The sequence below is a fragment of the Chelonia mydas genome, chromosome 5 (assembly GCF_015237465.2).
Source record: "Chelonia mydas isolate rCheMyd1 chromosome 5, rCheMyd1.pri.v2, whole genome shotgun sequence".
In the NCBI taxonomy this organism is placed as follows: Eukaryota; Metazoa; Chordata; order Testudines; family Cheloniidae; genus Chelonia; species Chelonia mydas.
This window is the reverse complement of record NC_051245.2, coordinates 36,911,752-36,929,939: the sequence shown is the minus strand read 5'-3', so window position 1 is coordinate 36,929,939 and position 18,188 is coordinate 36,911,752. Positions and strand designations below refer to the sequence as shown.

The window sequence follows — 18,188 nt, the reverse complement described above, 5'->3', positions numbered from 1 at the left end:
TTTATTAGCAAGAATAGTATTATTGCATTAGCATCTAGAAGCCTCAATCAGTATTGGGACCCCATTATGTTAGGTCCTGGACAAAGAGACATAAGAGATGGCTCCTGCCCTGAAGAGCTTAGTCTAAATACACAAGACAGACAAAAATGGAAGGAGAAACAGAAGCACAAATAAGTGAAATGACTTCCCTAAATTCACACAACTGTAGAAACTGCAATTGAATTCTCATCTCCTGACTACCAGTTCAGTGCCCTAGACACAGGGTCTCTCATACTTTTCAGATAAAATTGCTATAATTTAAACTCAACTGTCTACATTTCTGGTGACAAAGCGTTTTGTCAAGGGAGTAAATGCTAAGTCTCTATTTGAGTTTCAGCCTGCTCCTCACTGAGGTTTTGGTGATGTTTCCAAAACTTCCATACTGAATTGACATGATCTGTGCTTTAGCTAATGAAGACCAGAGGGGAAGTACTGAGTACACAGTTGGTGGGGGTTGTCAGTACCTGTCCTGTGGGTAGGGTGGTGACTGTCTTTTAAAAAGTATGTGTATGGTCTCTGAATGAGAAACCGTCCCTTGATACTGACAGTCTGGTTAGTTGACAGTCTGTTTTGTTTTGGGGGTAAGCCTATTGAGAAGGCAGTAGGAAAACAACGCTCAAAATATCTGCATGCCTCAGATTTCTGTGTCTCTTGTCTGTCTGGATTAAGGCCTGGGTATGGAGACAGTACTTGATAAAAAGTGTTACCGGATTTAGTGTTGTTATTGCTTTATTCACACAGGAGGAAATTCTTGCAGTGGAAATGGTATTTGCCCATCTAAAATAATTCTGTTTTGTCAATTATGCGCGAGGGAAAAGTTCTGACCATCTTGTGGTTGGGATCCCTTCCATTCAGACAGATGGGAATGCAGGTAGGAAGCCAAGAGACCATGTGTGTGTGGGCTATTGAGAACAAAGCCCAGCCAAGCAGCTGCCCATCCTGATTTTCTGTGCGTACTTTTAAAGGGACATGATGTTAATAATCTTACTCAGGGCTAGAATATTTATATATCAGTTTTCAAATTTTCAAATAATTTCATGGCTACATAGGGTCAGTTTTTTTATTCTTAAATCACAGGTGCTCAGAGACTATGATGATGGAGATAAACTATGCACAATTTGGCAGATTGGTATGCTTAATGCAAGTGAGTGCCAAAATAAAATTTTTTGCATCCGTTTAAATATATTTACCAGGTTATGACACTCCACTTTGTACACTTAAACAGTGTCTGAACTGAGCTCTGTATAACATTACACAAATTCAAAAAAACCCTACATTAAAAGAATGTTAAGATTGCAAAGTCAAACACTCAGAAGTTAGAAAATGCCAGAATTATGGTTGCTCATGTAACCTTAATTTGTCCCCCCTTGTGCATTAGGATACAGCCTTTAATTAAGCAATTGCATACTATTTCCCCCACAGAATTCCTGCCTCATTCAGTGAATGGGCAGTTATTCGTTTTGTTTTTTTTTTCTTTTTTTTTTAAATTCTGCTCTTTCAATGTGTGGTCCCCAGGCCTTATTGAATACTCAGCATTCAAACCCTGCTATCAATACAAAATTATTAATTATGTCATGGTCTTTTCTACAGCACTCATCACTTTAATATCTGGGTGCTTCACAAACATTAATGAATTTATATTTACAACCTCTCCTGTGACAATTGGTGGAATCATTATTCCCATTACAGATGGGGAACAGAAATACTGAGAGATTAAAGTCCAAAGAGATTAAAGACAAAATGTCCACTAGTTTTGAGTGGCAACTTGAGACACCTAGGAGCTGATGTTCCAAAGTACTTAGCACATTATATGCTCATTTGTATATTTTTCAAAGCACCTGTTGTATGTTCAAAGCACTGTTTCAAACAACTTCAGTTGTAGTCATGAAGTCTTAGCACCCAGAAAAGAAGGAACACCGCATTAGTGGCCTCCAGTGATTTTTGGTTTAAGTGACTTGCCCAGCATTGCACAGCAACTCGGTGGCAGAGGCAGGGATAGAATCCAGTTTTCCAGGAGTAGCATTAAACTTTCTTAACCATAACTTCTACAGCAGAGGAATATGTAGAGACTGAGGATTCCTGGGTTTCATTCCAGGTTCTAGAGGGGAACATACCCTAGGAGTTAGACTTCTGCTCCTGTGTCCACAACCATCTCCATTCCTTCTCTACTCCTTCCTAACCTCTCCAGCTCCCCAACTCCTGCACGTTCCCACCTTGATCCTATACAACTCCTCATGCCCCAGCTCCTGACTCCCACCCTCTCCACTTCTGTTCCTATCCAACACCTCCTGCTCCCCTTTCCCTCTGCACTAATATACCCCCCGCCCAAGCCATCACCACCTCTAGTTCCACACCTCCCTGGCACCTGCAACCTCTCTGTTTCCATTTACCCTCTGCTGCCTCCCTCATCCCTCCCTACCTTTGTACTTGAGTTAGGCTGCATCTTTCTCTTCCTCCATGCTGCCTGGGCACGGATAGGAGTGTTGAGCACATGGGAGACAGCCTTCATTCAGGTTCCCAGTGCCACAGTGCCCCCCAACAGCCAGGAGCATCAGTTATAAGTGAAGTCCTACTCAGTCCCTGCAGCCCCTAGGCTGGAACATGCCAGGTATGCATGGAATCTTTGGGGAGCTTAGCTGCCAAACTCTAACAAGTCTCTGCAGAAGCATGGTTGAACTGCAATATTTCAGAGGCTTATAACTTGGCCAAATTTGGGCAACTTTTATTAGGAATGGCAAAACACCCATCCCTGACACCAGGATGATGCTTCCCACTGAATTTCAAGCCCTTGCCCCAAAGCATGGAGGAGCTAGAACTTCTCAGAAGTGAGCTGTAGCTCACGAAAGCTCATGCTCAAATAAACTGGTTAGTCTCTAAGGTGCCACAAGTACTCCTTTTCTTTTTACGAATACAGACTAACACGGCTGTTACTCTGAAACCTGTCAGAAAAACAGTTACACGGTTTTTTTAACAGGCAAAACACCACATTTTCTCCTAACCTTTTTCTGAAAGAAATATGATCCATTTTGTTGAAATTGTCCCCCCAAAATTAGCCTGGGGCAGACACCGAGCATGGAAAATTTCAGCTCAAATGGTTAAAGTTTGGTAAAGTTATAAGCAACTGAAAACAGGGTATTATAATGGTGCTGCAGAACCTTTAACTATAGGCAAACACAACCAGCTCCACCAATAATAACTTGTGATGGAGATTGGTGAGTAGATTCTGTCCCAACCCCAAAGCATCAGTGACTTTATACATGAAAATAAGTGTTTTAAAAATAAAAACAGTTGAAATAAAGTAACAGCCATGAAACTGATTGTGAAATATGCCCTTATCACTTCAGTACATGATTTTACATTTTTTAGGGGCTAATTTATTTCACTGCAGCCATTACCTGAATGGCAAGTAGTTTCTGTATTACTTAAAATTGCTGGACCCATCTGGCCTTAATTCAAGATGTGCAGCTGGTTATTAATTACTGAGAACTCAACTACTGTTTGTACTGAAGCAGCCACAGAAGATCTGATTCAGCAGATCCTTTTTACTCCCATCTCTTCTATTATACCAAAAGAACACGCGTAAATAACATTCACTTAGTATGGCTGTCATAGACTGTAAATTTGCTAGCAACATTAAAACTGATTGCATTAATGGTTTCTGTTCTTTTCCTCTATTTATTTTTAAGTCCTAGTAGTTTGTTTTTTAGTTGCCCTTGAAACCTTACGGAAGGAAGCAGCATTTTTTTTGTTTTGCTTTTCAACATTTATGTACAGTGTAATTCTTCACTTGTATGAACAATTAATGTCTTGCATTTTATAAGCTGATTTTATACAGGTTTGCTGTAACCAAGGTGGACATGGGCGAAATTCAAACAACACAGTTGGAGGACTTGTTCGTTTGTTCTATAAATGCTATAAGCTAAAAGCACAGAATATCAAAATGATAAATCTGCTTTTAAAATACTTTTTGTTTTATTAAATAATGTAAAGGGATTATACCACTTTCCAGTATATTGGAAAATACAGACACTTTGTGAAAAATGAAACTGTCATATGGAAATTAGAGAATGAGGCATCTGGAGGACTATCCTCATGACCATAATCAAATAACAATAAAAATATTAGTTGTGAAATTTGAAACCAGAAGAGATTTGCATGGGCTGAGGTTCCTTTGTGAATAGTTTGAAGAGCAATAATGTTTTGAAATGCTGAAATGTTTTATGTGCTGCTTTTTAAAAAAAACAAGAAAAAGAAAAGAAAAAAGAAAAGCTACTGTGGAGCATCACCTTCTGGGGTCCTTGCCTCCTGTGTTTTGTCAGTACCACTGAGTTGACATTGACAAAAAGGAAAAGGATGGGGGGGGGCAGGATTTGTAGCTATCAGAATGCCACTGTGGAATTGCACGTTTTGCAATACAATTCTGCACACTTCTGCAGGTCAAACATTCAAGGAATGCTAGAGGCTAAATGTAGACTGACTTTACCAATCATTTAGTTGGTGAAATGAGCAGTCCTGAATAACTGACTGATCTTGGAAATTTGAAAAAGGAAAGCACTGTGCCTAGAATCTGAAGAGTTGGCAGCAATATTTGTGCAGGATATTAGCATCACAGACAACTAATAGGTATTACCAAGTGGTATTGCTGCAAAGTAATAGTGGTATTTTTTCTGACTTGTCAGGGAGTGGGAAATCTCAGAGAATACCTTGTCCTTCACTGTGTTTTGCAGTTCCCCATGACCTAATTCTTTCACTTGAAGAAAAGGATATACCATTGAAAATGTTTCATTTTCATTTTCAGTGTTACATTCTGTCTAGACTCTGATTTTTTTTTTCCTTTGGAGCACACATTACCATATTCAGTCACAAAGAAATAGCATGTGAGAGTCTGTACTACACCTTTTAGAGGCACAGCACAGAACTCTCAGCCCAGTAGCAGGGGGTGACCACTACTTAATTTGTAATGAAAAAAGTCCCGGAGCTCAAGCAATTTTTGTACTTTCATAACTGACACGGGCGGCAAGCCCAGAGGTACCGGGGCTATGAACTGCCAAGCCTAGAGGTACCGAGGCTCAGCCCTGGCACAAATTAAACACGGGGGGCAACTAAGGTGGCTTTAAACGATTAGGGTTGTTCTTCAGCCCAAAAGGGCCCTATGTGTAATTGAGCCCAGGTCTGCACTAGAGGGTGGGGGATCGATCTAAGTTACGCAACTTCAGCTACGTCAATAACGTAGCTGAAGTCGACGTACTTAGATCGACTTACCGTGGTATCTTCACCATGGTGAGTCGACTGCTGCTGCTCCTACGTCGACTCTGCTTGCGCCTCGTGTGGCGCTGGAGTACAGGAGTAGACGGGAGAGTGCTCAGAGGTCGATTTATCGCGTCTAGACTAGACGCAGTAAATCGATCCCTGCTGGATCGATCTCTGCCCGCCGATCCGGCAGGTAGTGAAGACATACCCTTAGGCTGCCTAAAGGTATATCTACACTGCAGTCAGTGTGACTGCAGCCTGAGCTAGCTTTGATCTAGTTAGCTTGAATAACAGTAGCAGTGAAGCCATGGCTGACTAGACCGTACAAGCCCATCCGGACCCTGAATATGTACTTGAATGGCTAGTTTAGACTGTATCTGTATAATTGTGTAATAAAGAGTGAATTTTACAAATAAATCATATACAGAGAGATCAACATGAGGACAAACTTAGATAGCCAACAGATGGTCAGAACAGCTGTAGAATAACCTCAGGTATTTAGCAGAGCAAGCGTGCAGGATAGTAGGAATGTCATGCTACAGGGTGGAAACTTACCTTAATTATGCCTTTTGGACTTCAGTATATGTACTTAAGCCTTCTAAAGGAGAATTGGCAAAACCTGAATAGTATTTTTTTCTTAACAAGATTCATCAATAAAATTAGACAGAAATCTTATTACTATAATAAAATAAACATAGTTAATTTGAGAGAAAGTGGGCTGATTCCAAGTCAGGGGAAAGCTGAGAATAAAGATGTTCATCTTTCAAAATAAAAAATGTACAGGAAAAAGACCAGTATGGATTAAGCTCTAAGGTTACCTGAAGAAAAAATTTAGTATTAAGCAGGTAAGAGGCTCATGACAATCATACTACACTATTATTTTGCAAGTGTGTTTAAAATGGAGAGATCCCATTTAAAAACTTTAAAATAGACAAGCAGAGTTTTGTTTTAATAAAAAAAACATGTAGAAGGAAAGTATAAAAATCACCACTACAATTTAAAAAATAACCTGAATATATAACTTGTTTTGTATGGGAGCCATCTTTATGCTTGAGCACATTATAACTGACATCAACTGCATAATAGAGAGAAGAATGCGGTTTTTAAATGTTGGAAATTGGCATGGTAGAAGCAGCATCTCCATATTCTCACCTGAAAAGTTCTATTTGTAACTTCTCATAGAGTTTTCATAGAAATGCTTTTCCTGACCTGGGAACGGCTGACATTTCAAGACATCCCTAGAGAAAAAATAAAATGGCATTATGGATGGGAGATGGCATGTGCAATTTAAACCAGTGGTTCTCAACCTTTCCAGACTACTGTACACCTTTCAGGGGTCTGATAAGTCTTGTGTATCTCAAGTTTCTCCTCACTTAAATACTACACCTCTACGCCAATATAATGCAGTCTGATATAACGCGAATTCGGATATAATGCCTTAAAGCAGCACTCCGGGGAGCGGGGCTGCTTTACCTGGTTATATCCAAATTTGTGTTACCGCAAACGGTTCCTCTGTGTCCCCCCTACTTGCTGTGCCCCCCCAGCCCCAGCTCACCTCCCCTCCGCCTCCTCCCCTGAGTGCGCGGTTGCCGGTCCGCTTCTCCTCCCTTCCAGGCTTGCCGCGCCAATCAGGCGTGGCAAGCCTGGGAGCGGGGAGAAGTGTGGAGAAGCAGAGCTGTGGCGCGCTCGTGGGAGGAGGCAGAGCAGAGGTGAGCTGGGGCGGGGGGGGCAGCAAGTAAGGGGAGGGTGCAGAGGAACCACTCCCTGCCCCAGCTCGCCTCCGCCTCCTCCCCTGAGCGCACCACCGCCACTCCGCTTCTCCCCCGCTCCTTCCAGGCTTCCAAACAGCTGATTGGCGTGGCAAGCCTGGAAGGGAGGGAGGGGGGAGAAGTGGAGCGGCCGCGGTGGCGCGCTCAGGGGAGGAGGCAGCGCAGAGGTGAGCTGGGGCAAGTAGCGGTTCCTCTCCCTACCCCGATCTAACGCGGTCTCACCTATAAGACGCTAAGATTTTTTGGCTCCTGAGGACCGCGTTATATCGGGGTAGAGGTGTACTTGCTTACAAAATCCGACATAAAATACAAATTGTCACAGCACACTATTCCTGACAAATTGCTGACTTTCTCATTTTTACCATATAATTATAAAATAAATCAATTGGAATACAAATATTGTACTTACATTTCAGTGTGATACTTGAGCCTGTTTTTTGTGTGCCTTTTCTGAAGCCTGAGCCCCAGACGGCAGAGCTGAAGCATGTATTTTAGCTTCACGGGGCCGTCTGTGGCATGGGGCCCTGGGCAGTAGCCCTATTTACTATTCCTTAATGCCGGCTCTGCACTTGTGATTCCACTAAACCCATCCTGTGACTCTTTCCCCTCCACCCCCCTGGGCGGGGGGGGCTGCAACCCCCAGGTTGATAAACACTGATCTAGATGAGTTGAGTACTCCCTGGAAGACCTCTGTGTACCCCCAGGGGTATGCGTACCCTTGGTTGAGAACGACTGGTTTAAACTGCTCAAGTTCAACTTTGTTACATCAACTGCCTTCTCTTTGACTCGAAAGCCTCAGGATCCTGGTCCTTTCTTATTATTTTAATTATAATAACGATAAATTAATGGAAACATGATGTAAGTATTACAGTGAAACACAGTAAAAGACTTAACACTGAGGTTCTGTAATATAACATGCATCTTAAATTACCATTCAGACACGTGGGGTGAAATCCTTGCCCAACTGAAATCAGTGGCACATCTCCTTTGTGCAGAAGAAGTGAATGTTAACCACAATAAATAATGCAAAGGAAACTCCCACACAGGAGGCGCATTTGTGTTCTCTAAAAAGCCTAATGGACATAACTTGTTTTAATGATGAATAGGCAGATGGCCAGTGGAGATTCCTCATTAATATTGTTTGTTTAAATCTTGAAATATAAATTTTTAGTTTAAACCTGCTAATCGTGCACATGGCTAGATTAGCAAATCATGTCAAACCAACTTAATATCCTTCTTTGACAGAGTAATAAGTCTTGTGAGCAGGGGGAAGCAATAGATGTGATATATCTTGACATTATTAAGGCCTTTGATACTGTTTCACATGGCCTCATAAGCAAACTTGGTTAATATAACCTAGATGAACGTACTATAAGGTGGGTGCAAAACTGGTTGGAAAACCATACTCTGAGTAGTTACCAATGGTTCACAGTCAAGCTGGAAGGGCATACTGAGTGGGGTTCCACAAGGATATGTCCTGGCTAAAGTTCTATTCAATATTTTTACAAATGATTTGGATAATGGCATAGAGAGTACACTTATAAAGTTTGTGGATGATACCAAGCTGGGTAATACTGACAAACTGGAGAAATGGTCTGAAATAAATAGGATAAAATTCAATAAAGACAATGCAATGTACTGCATTTAGGAAGTAATAATCAATTGCACAAATATAAAATGGGAAATGGCTGCCTAGGAAGGAATACTGCAGAAAAGGATCAGGAGGTTATAGTGGATTGCAAACCAAATATGAGTCAACAATGTAACACTGTTGCAAAAAAAGCAAACATGATTCTGGGATATATTAGCAGGAGTATTGTAAGCAGGACACAAGAAGTAATTCTTCCACTGCACTCAGCTTTGATAAGGCCTCAACTGTAGTACTGGACCCAGTTCTGGGCACCACAATTCAGGAAAGATGTGAACAAATTGCAGAAAATAGAAAGGAGAGCAACAAGAATGTTTAGCCTGGAGAAGAGAAGACTGAATGGGGAGATAAGTCTTGAAATATGTAAAAAGTTGTTATAAAGAGGAGAGTGATAAATTGTTCTCCTTATCCACCAAGGACATGCCAAGAATAATGGGCTTAAATTGCAGCAAGAGAGATTTAGGTTGGACATTAGGAAAAACTTCCTAACTGTGAGGGTTGTTAAGCATTGAAACAAATTAGTTAAAGAGGTTACGGAATCTCCATCATTGGAGGCTTTTAATAACATGTTAGATGAACACCTGTCAGAGATGGTCTAGAGATAATACTTAGCCCTGCCTCAGTGCAAGGGACTGGACTTGGTGACCTATTGAGATCCCATCCAGTCCTACATTTCTATGATTCAGTGGTCAGTCTATGTAACCACATGGCCCTGCATCCTCCCTCCCACATTCCCTCTGTTTGTTAAAAGTACTTATGTATTTTCATAAATTAGACTGCAAATTCTTGAGGGCAGGGACTGTCTCTATGTATCTGTACCGCAACAAGCACAATGGTGTGTTCAACCCTGACCAAGGCCTTTGTATAAAAAATATGTACTTACCATTCCTGAACTGAGAACAACTTTTCTTATTGTTTTCCCTGACTCTTCTCCTTTTTGAAATGCACTGATTTTATGTAAATATGGTATGTTACAGTTCAGGGCAACTGCGTCTGCATTCCACCTCTGTGGTCCACCCAAGGGTATCCACTCTCAGGCTTCCAGCTCCCTAGCCGACGCTTCTCTTGGGCAGAGACATGTGTCTGTCTCTCCCTGGAAATACCCAGCCCGGTATTTCCATGCTGAACAGTTCTTTGCTTACATTTTGAATTCCCCAGCAAGGCAGACTGCCTCAGTAGGCCTGCTTTGCCTTCATTCCTCAGAGGTTGTAAATAGAATAACTGCACACTGTTAAGTTACAGACTGTTGTTTCTAAACAAGCATGTGGTAAAAGCACTACAGAGAAAACGTATTAAAAACAATAAAAGAATTTACACACATGCTAATGAGCTTACAGAGATCACCCCAACTCTGGCCATGGGCTCTGACAAGTGAACAGGCCTTCAACCACATCAAGGTTGTTTTATTCCCCCTGTGGTTACAAGTTTATAACCATCTTGGCTCAGAATAAGTACCCCCCATGAATCTGAGAGTCATTTCTATATAGTTTGAATCTTTGATCTGCATGTAAACAGGTGATCAGCTGACAAAAGGTGCCCTCCTCAGGGTGAAACTTCAAAAGACTGAGTTATTTCATAGTCAGAGGGTTTAAATTTTTTAGTTAATAATTTCATTATATATATGCAGCAGAATGTCTTTGCATTCTTTCTGCTGTTACAAAATGCAGATTTTTTTAGATGGTTCATTCTCTAGTTCTCTAGTAGTGCCTAAACAGGGAACTGAAAATGTTATTCTTATACCCCTATGTTCTACATATTTTAATTAGTCACATTTGTACTTTCCCCACCATGTGCCTCTTTTGGTGTATTTGTTATAAATCATCACAAATTATGCAGTGCTATTATGTACTGTCCACAGCAGTTGGAAGAAATGAGCGAATAATCTATTCTGTTGACCTAAACCACATCTAAAAAATGTTATTTTACCAGCTTCTCATAAGATATTAAATTGGAGCCCCTCCACATAATCACTCTACTCGCAACAAAAATATTACTGTATCTCCAATTGAGAATATTAACCAAGAATCTTTGGCTCAGGACCTAGTCCACGTTACTGAGCCTAGCATAGGATACCTAAGGTACTGGTGCCTAATTTGGCAATCAAACAATATTTCAAGTATACAGAGATTGCACTGGCAACCCATGTGATCACAGAGAGATCCATTAGGCCACAATAAAAAACAACAACAAAATACCCTGCCTTAATCAAATTGAAATGAAAAGGGAAACATGGTCTAATAAATCATCTGTGTGTTCTTTTTCTTTCTAGTTGCTGGAGGTTTCTTTGGCTAATCTGCTCTATAGGTAAATACCTGTAGGGTATTGGGAAGGTCTTTGAGCCTCACTTCCCTATCTGTGAATGGGGATTCTAATACTTTGCTACATCACAGAGGTGTTGAGTTTAAAGTCATTAAAGTTTGTTTGGCACTCATGAATGGCAGGTGACTTGAAGACACTAGAGAGTGGTTAGAACACAGAATAGGGAGTCTGTGTTCTATTGTAACTATACTAGAGCTCTGGAAGGGTATTTCCCAAAGAGCTTAGGTGAATAGTACTAACCTATATCACAGGGGTGTAGAAAGGCTTCATTATTTATATAGTATAGCATTTTGAGGTCTTTGGAGTTGCTATATAAGTGCAAAACATGATTATTGTCTTAAAGAAACATAAATCTGCTCCATCTCTAATTTATGTCATTATTAATTCACTTAGTCCTTTCATCAGCAAGTACAAGATTGTTTCTTAAGGTTTTAATATATTGAGGGATTATAAAAAAAAATTCCTTTTTTATATTCTATGTCTGCTGAAAAATGTTGAAAGGAATGGAACTCTAGGAATGGATGTATTATTTTTTCTAGACTATTGTTAATCTAAATAAGTTAGGGAAACAGAGTTCAGAATTAAATTTCTTATCTCCATTTTCCCACCATCTAGTTCTGGACTGGCTTTCTAGGACTGCGGGGTGGCTAAGGGTGTTAGTTGCTGTCATATTCTTTTTAGGGGGAAATAAACAGAATGTTACAGCAGTTATTTTGCAAAATGTCAAACAAGGCTTGTAGAAGAACTTTGAAAGTATAATTAGTAAAAAAGGTAGAGCAAATTATTGAGAATCTCTGTAAATGTTATTTATGGATTTGCAGTTGTTTCAACACTTGGATTATATGTTTTAAAATGGTGAGTAAAGAAAAGGATTTTTTTAAAACTGATCTTCATCTGTTTGTACTGATGTACTGCCATGTACTGCCATGTCTAGTTGGCAGCCGATATCAAGTGGAGTGCCTCAAGGGTCGGTCCTGGGGCCAGGTTTGTTCAATATCTTCATTAATGATCTGGAGGATGGGGTGAATTGCACCCTCAGCAAGTTTGCAGATGATACTAAACTGGGAGGAGTAGATATGCTGGAGGGTAGGGATAGGATACAGAGGGACCTAGACAAATTAGAAGATTGGGCCAAAAGAAATCTGATGAGGTTCAACAAGGGCAAGTGCAGAGTCCTGCACTTAGGATGGAAGAATCCCATGCACCGCTACAGATTAGGGACCTAGTGGCTAGGCAGCAGTTCTGCAGAAAAGCACCTAGGGGTTACAGTGGACGAGAAGCTGGATATGAGTCAACAGTGTGCCCTTGTTGCCAAGAAGGCTAATGGCAATTTGGGCTGTATAGGTAGGAGCATTGCCAGCAGACCGAGGGACATGATCATTCCCCTCTATTCGGCATTGGTGAGGCCTCATCTGGAGTACAGTGTCCAGTTTTGAGCCCCACTGTACAAGAAGGATGTGGAAAAATTGGAAAGAATCCAGCGGAGGGCAACACAAATGATTAGGGGACTGGAGCACATGACTTATGAGGAGAGGCTGAGGGGACTGGGATTGTTTAGTCTTCAGGAGAGAAGAATGAGGGGGGATTTGATAGCTGCTTTCAACTACCTGAAAGAGGGTTCCAAAGAGGATGGCTCTAGACTGTTCTCAGTGGTAGCAGATGACAGAAAAAGGAGTAATGGTCTCAAGTTGCAGTGGGGGAAGTTAAGGTTGGATATTAGGAAAAACTTTTTCACTAGGAGGGTGGTGAAACACTGGAATGTGTTACCTAGGGAGGTGGTGGAATCTCCTTTCTTAGAAGTTTTTAAGGTCAGGCTTGACAAAGCCCTGGCTGGGATGATTTAGTTGGGGATTGGTCCTGCTTTGAGCAGGGGGTTGGACTAGATGATCTCCTGAGGTCCCTTCCAACCCTGATATTCTATGATTTTATGATTCTAAGCATAATCATGTTAAAAGAGATCAATAACTATTAGTTGTTGCATTTGCAGCTGGCAACTGCCAGCACTAGAGATATTTAATCTGATACCTCATAGAACATATTCACAATGAGGTGCTGCTATCAGCAAATTTTATGGAGTATGATATCACTGATATCTTATACCTAAAATTGAACTTACTATGTGCTTTCTGTCCTCTGTGTTCCTCACTGTGGCAGACACGGAGCAGAATAAATAAATATTGTTATTTTGATTTGCTTAATTTTAGATTAGTTGTATACTTGTAGTACTACAAACTTGCAAGCTTTGTTGGGAAAAGTGAGGGAAAAAGTTACTTACGTTGGCTAGAAAGTTTCTTCTGATCTTTTAACTATAGAGAATTAATAATTATTCTGATGGGAATGGATATGCCTTCTCTCAAAGACAGAATTTGCAACTTCTAGTTGGGACAGACATTTAGGGTTGTATTTTTCAGTGCTGTTATTACTTTAACCATGAAGACAGCTGTCACAATATAAAATATATGAATATTCTAACTACAAAAGACTCAGAACATGAACACAGACACCGAGCACTCTCATACTGTTGAGAAATGTGTATCTTGATCCATATTTGGATTCAGACTCCTTGAGTTAGACCAGTGGTTTTCAATATGTGGTCTGTGGACCGTTGGAAATCCACAGACTATGTTTAAGAGGTTTGTGAAAGGTTGTTGTTACCATAGAACAGTGGTTTTCAACCTGTGGTACATGGACCCTTGGGGTCTTGTTAAGGAAAAGTTAGTGCAGTTGTGTGCGTGTCTTCTCAGGTATAATTCGTAACCGTCTGTAGACTGTTTCAGGTTTCCAAAGGTGTCTGCACCTCCATTCAAAATTTTTTAGTGGTCCGCAAATGAAAAAAGGTTGAAAACCACTGGATTAGACTATCTTTGAATCAGGCTACAGGTAGTAATGACCTGCATTATGGATAGTATAAAGCCACACTGCCCCAAAAGAAACACTAGGGATGGACTGTGCCTGAGACACTCTCCGAGCACTAAATCCCAAGCAGATTTCTGACTGTCCTTGGAGAGCAATCTGCGTAGACTCCGCTTCCCGCATCCAGCCCCGGGAACCCCAAACACATGGTAACATCTTCAGGTAAGCTCAGTGGACTGTTTGGGAGAGGGAATTTGCTGGAGAATCATTGTACTATGCTCCCACCCACTTTGCCAGCATAATAGTCTCTCTGATATTTTGGGTAACATAGCACTATGAAAGAGAATCTAAAGGTGGCTATAACTTTGTTGTTGTACTGTAGCAAATATATATATAAAACAATGTAGAGAATTAAAGTGTCTTGATCTATGTCGCAGATAGTTAAAGCTATTATATTCAGGCATATGTAAATAGAGATTTAGAATTTTTTAAGTAACTTCCCAGGCATAAAAGTAAAAAATAACATTTGTTCTTTAAAGAAGCAAGAACTTTCAGGATGAAAATAATTCTTGTAATCTAACTACCATTTCAATAGGAGCTGCAGATTTTGTACTTACTGTTTTAAAATAAATAAAGAAAAATGCAATTATTTTATTCCTAAAGTGCACAATCTTTTTAAAGGTATCCACGCTTTTGATCCTGGCCTGGTTATCTCCTGTAGGGGAAAAGAAACAAACAGTGGCTATAGCAATGCTTTTAGTTGAGCCCATGTTGTATGGTGCTGACCATCTCTTGTTTCCAACAGCTTAGTGCCCAGAGTATCTGCAAAAAATTTTTGGAGCCAAACCAGGTCATCAGCTACAGTATACTGTCTCCCATTGTTGCCTTCATTCTATAGCAAAAAGAAAAGGAGTACTTGTGGCACCTTAGAGACTAACCAATTTATTTGAGCATGAGCTTTCGTGAGCTACAGCTCACTTCATCGGATGCATACTGTGGAAACTGCAGAAGACATTATATACACAGAGACCATGAACCAATACCTCCTCCCACCCCACTCTCCTGCTGGTAATAGCTTATCTAAAGTGATCATCAAGTTGGGCCATTTCCAGCACAAATCCAGGTTTTCTCACCCTCCGCCCCCACCAGACACAAACTCACTCTCCTGCTGGTAATAGCCCATCCAAAGTGACCACTCTCTTCACAATGTGTATGATAATCAAGGTGGGCCATTTCCAGCACAAATCCAGGTTCTCTCACCCCCTCACCCACCTCCAAAAACCACACACACAACTCACTCTCCTGCTGGTAATAGCCTATCCAAAGTGACCACTCTCCTTACAACGTGCATGAAAATCAAGGTGGGCCATTTCCAGCACAAATACAGGTTTTCTCACCCCCCCCCTTTTTTTCCAAAAAACACACACACACAAACTCACTCTCCTGCTGGTAATAGCTTATCCAAAGTGACCACTCTCCCTACAATGTGCATGATAATCAAGGTGGGCCATTTCCAGCACAAATCCAGGTTTTCTCACCCCCCCACCCCCATACACACACAAACTCACTCTCCTGCTGGTAATAGCTCATCCAAAGTGACCACTCTCCCTACAATGTGCTTGATAATCAAGGTGGGCCATTTCCAGCACAAATCCAGGTTTTCTCACCCCCCCTCCACATACACACACAAACTCACTCTCCTGCTGTAGCAGCTCCCACCAATGAACATGCCACCCTTTATAATATTGCCATGCCACATGTCAATGAGATGCTCTGATGAAAGGAATATATGGCACACTAAATATACTGCCCTTGAGAGATTGAAAAAATCAAACCTGAAAAATAAAGCAAAGAAATTCCTAAATATAGTAGCATCTTGATTAAGTTAAAAGGTACAGTGTTAACCCAGCTCAACATATCCTATGTTTTAAACAGTGGAACTGAGCATGCCTTTTGGGGGGGGAAAGGGGAGCAAGCCAACCATGGCTAATGAAGCTGTGTGGACACAGTAAACCCTACTAACAAGCAATAAACTACCAGTAGATAGTCTTGGATACTTAGGATCAAATTACTAAGTGATTTTTAAAGTGGTGTAAATATGATCTTACACCAGCTTTTGCTAGGCTATAGCTCATCGATGCAAAAACATAACGTTACTGATACCTTGTCCTTCCCCCCCTCCTTCCCCCCCCCCCCCCGGTAGGTTTGTTTGTTTTATCCATTTGCTGTCGTGTCATTAAAAAAAAGATTGTAAAGTCTATGAAGAAGGGACTGTATTTACTACATGTTTTGTACAGCTTCTAACAAAAAGGGAACTCCAATCATTCATTAGGGCCTCTAGATGCTACTGTAATACAAATAAAACATCATAATGAAGACTCCCTTATATCTGGATTCCCTTAGACCTACTTACGCCAACTCCACAGCATATAAGGCATTCTAAATTGGTGTAATTTGCCTACTGAGGAACCAAAAAACATTTAAATGATTATTTTAATTTACATCTTTTTAAACTACCGTCTACCTCCCTCAGTATGTGTGTGGCTGTGGTAGGGATGGTTGTGGTAGGGAAAGCTACTAACATGAGAATATATGTAGATTAAATTTAAAATAGGAGGTGATTTGCTTTAATTGACACTTCCTGACTCCAGTGTTGCCAACCCCTATGTTGACTCCACTTCCTCTCTTATCCCTTGAGATATGCAGTGCTCTCACTCTTTCATTGTCAACTCCCTATATAGACAGGATAGGCAGCTACTCTGTTCACATTCTGCCTCCATGTTCTCTATGGCCTCCAGTCCTCCACCTACCCTATACAGTCTCTTGCCCATCAGAATTTCCCTTTCTGTTGTTCCACATCCCTCCCAGTCCCCCCGCTGGCCTCCTGCTTCTCAGATTCCCATATATCTCTGTCCAGCTCCCTAATATATTTCCCCTCCCTGCTGCCCCCAATGTCTCATTCCCTGCACCTCCTGTCCCCTACCTGGCACTGAGATGATGTCTAAGGCATCACCATTATCCACGAGAGCAAGCCTGGCTTCAGCCCCATTAGAAACAATGGGAGGTGACAGCCATCCTTGGGCATCCTCACCATGGCAACTATCTTTATGAGGGACACCTGTGGCTTCTGTCCTGGGAGATGGCCATTTTGAGTAAGGGCAAAACTTCACAAGATTTAAGGCAGAAATCAGAAATTCAGAGAACCTTAGAGAGAGAGACAGCGCAAGAGTTTGCAATATTATGACATCCCCTGTTTATAGCCCTATCTGCTACACTGTTTTTCTAACCACCTGAAATGTAAATTAGATGAGCTTAGACTCCCTTAAACTCGGTACCTCAAATTCACAGATGAGGTGTAAGAGGATGTAAGTAACATAGTAAGTGGGTGAGAGTTTCAGTAATTGAATTTGAATCAAGGGAATAAAACTTAAAATGCTGACAGGTGTAGATTACATCAGTTCAGAGTCACTGTGATTCAAGTAGACTTACCCCTGAATTTGGCCTTGCAAGTTAGCCTTAACATATGGCCATTTAGCTTAAGAGAATTTCATTTTCTAATTTAGATAGAGATGTGGAAAAAATCCAAGACATGGACACTGCAGACTTTGTGTGCTCATTTAGTAGTAAATTTTAATAACATTTCTTGTTAAATTATACTTATGGGTCTCTGAATGATTTGAGAAGAATCATTCAGTTTTTGACTTTTAGATTTCTCTTCTAGCTCTGAGTGGCTTTCATAACTTAAAGAATGAGACAAAGATTAACTTCTAAACCATTACTACTGACTGATTGCCTTAGTAACACCAATGTGAAAATTTTTGATTTTAGAGAGTAAGAATAAATGTGCTATCTGTATTGTAAGGTTTACAGGAAATACGTGTATTCCCATCATGGGGCAGGACTTTGTCTACTGCATTTTCTGTGCTGAGCATCTCATTACTGTTCAACAAATAGTACATTAAAATAATCCTACCTAAAGAATGGAAGGCTTCTTGGCTTAACGGAAGCTATTTGGTATCATGTATTTAGAAGTAGAGTATTATGAAACTTGCGAATGCTGCTTTATCTAAAACTGAGTAAAAATTTTTTAGTTCAATTTTAAGGTGAAAATCTAAGTACGTTATAACACACAACTACATTTACAAATATAACCTTCAGTGACCTTCCTGTCCACTTTAATGAAAATGGGCTTTACTGATATGACATTATCCAGATCTTTAGGTACCCCCTGTAGTCTGCATCATTATTGAATTTGCAGGTTTGCATTTTAAACTAAATAGGCTTATAAATTAAGCAGATTTCTTATTTAG

The 18,188-nt window shown here is 40.6% G+C and overlaps 1 protein-coding gene across 3 annotated transcripts in view; it reads left to right on the top strand.

Annotated features, from left to right (window-relative positions):
• Nucleotides 1-18,188, top strand: part of PDE4D (phosphodiesterase 4D) — a 1,166,661-nt gene that overhangs the window by 720,615 nt on the left and 427,858 nt on the right. The gene's annotated exons all lie outside the window — the stretch shown is intronic.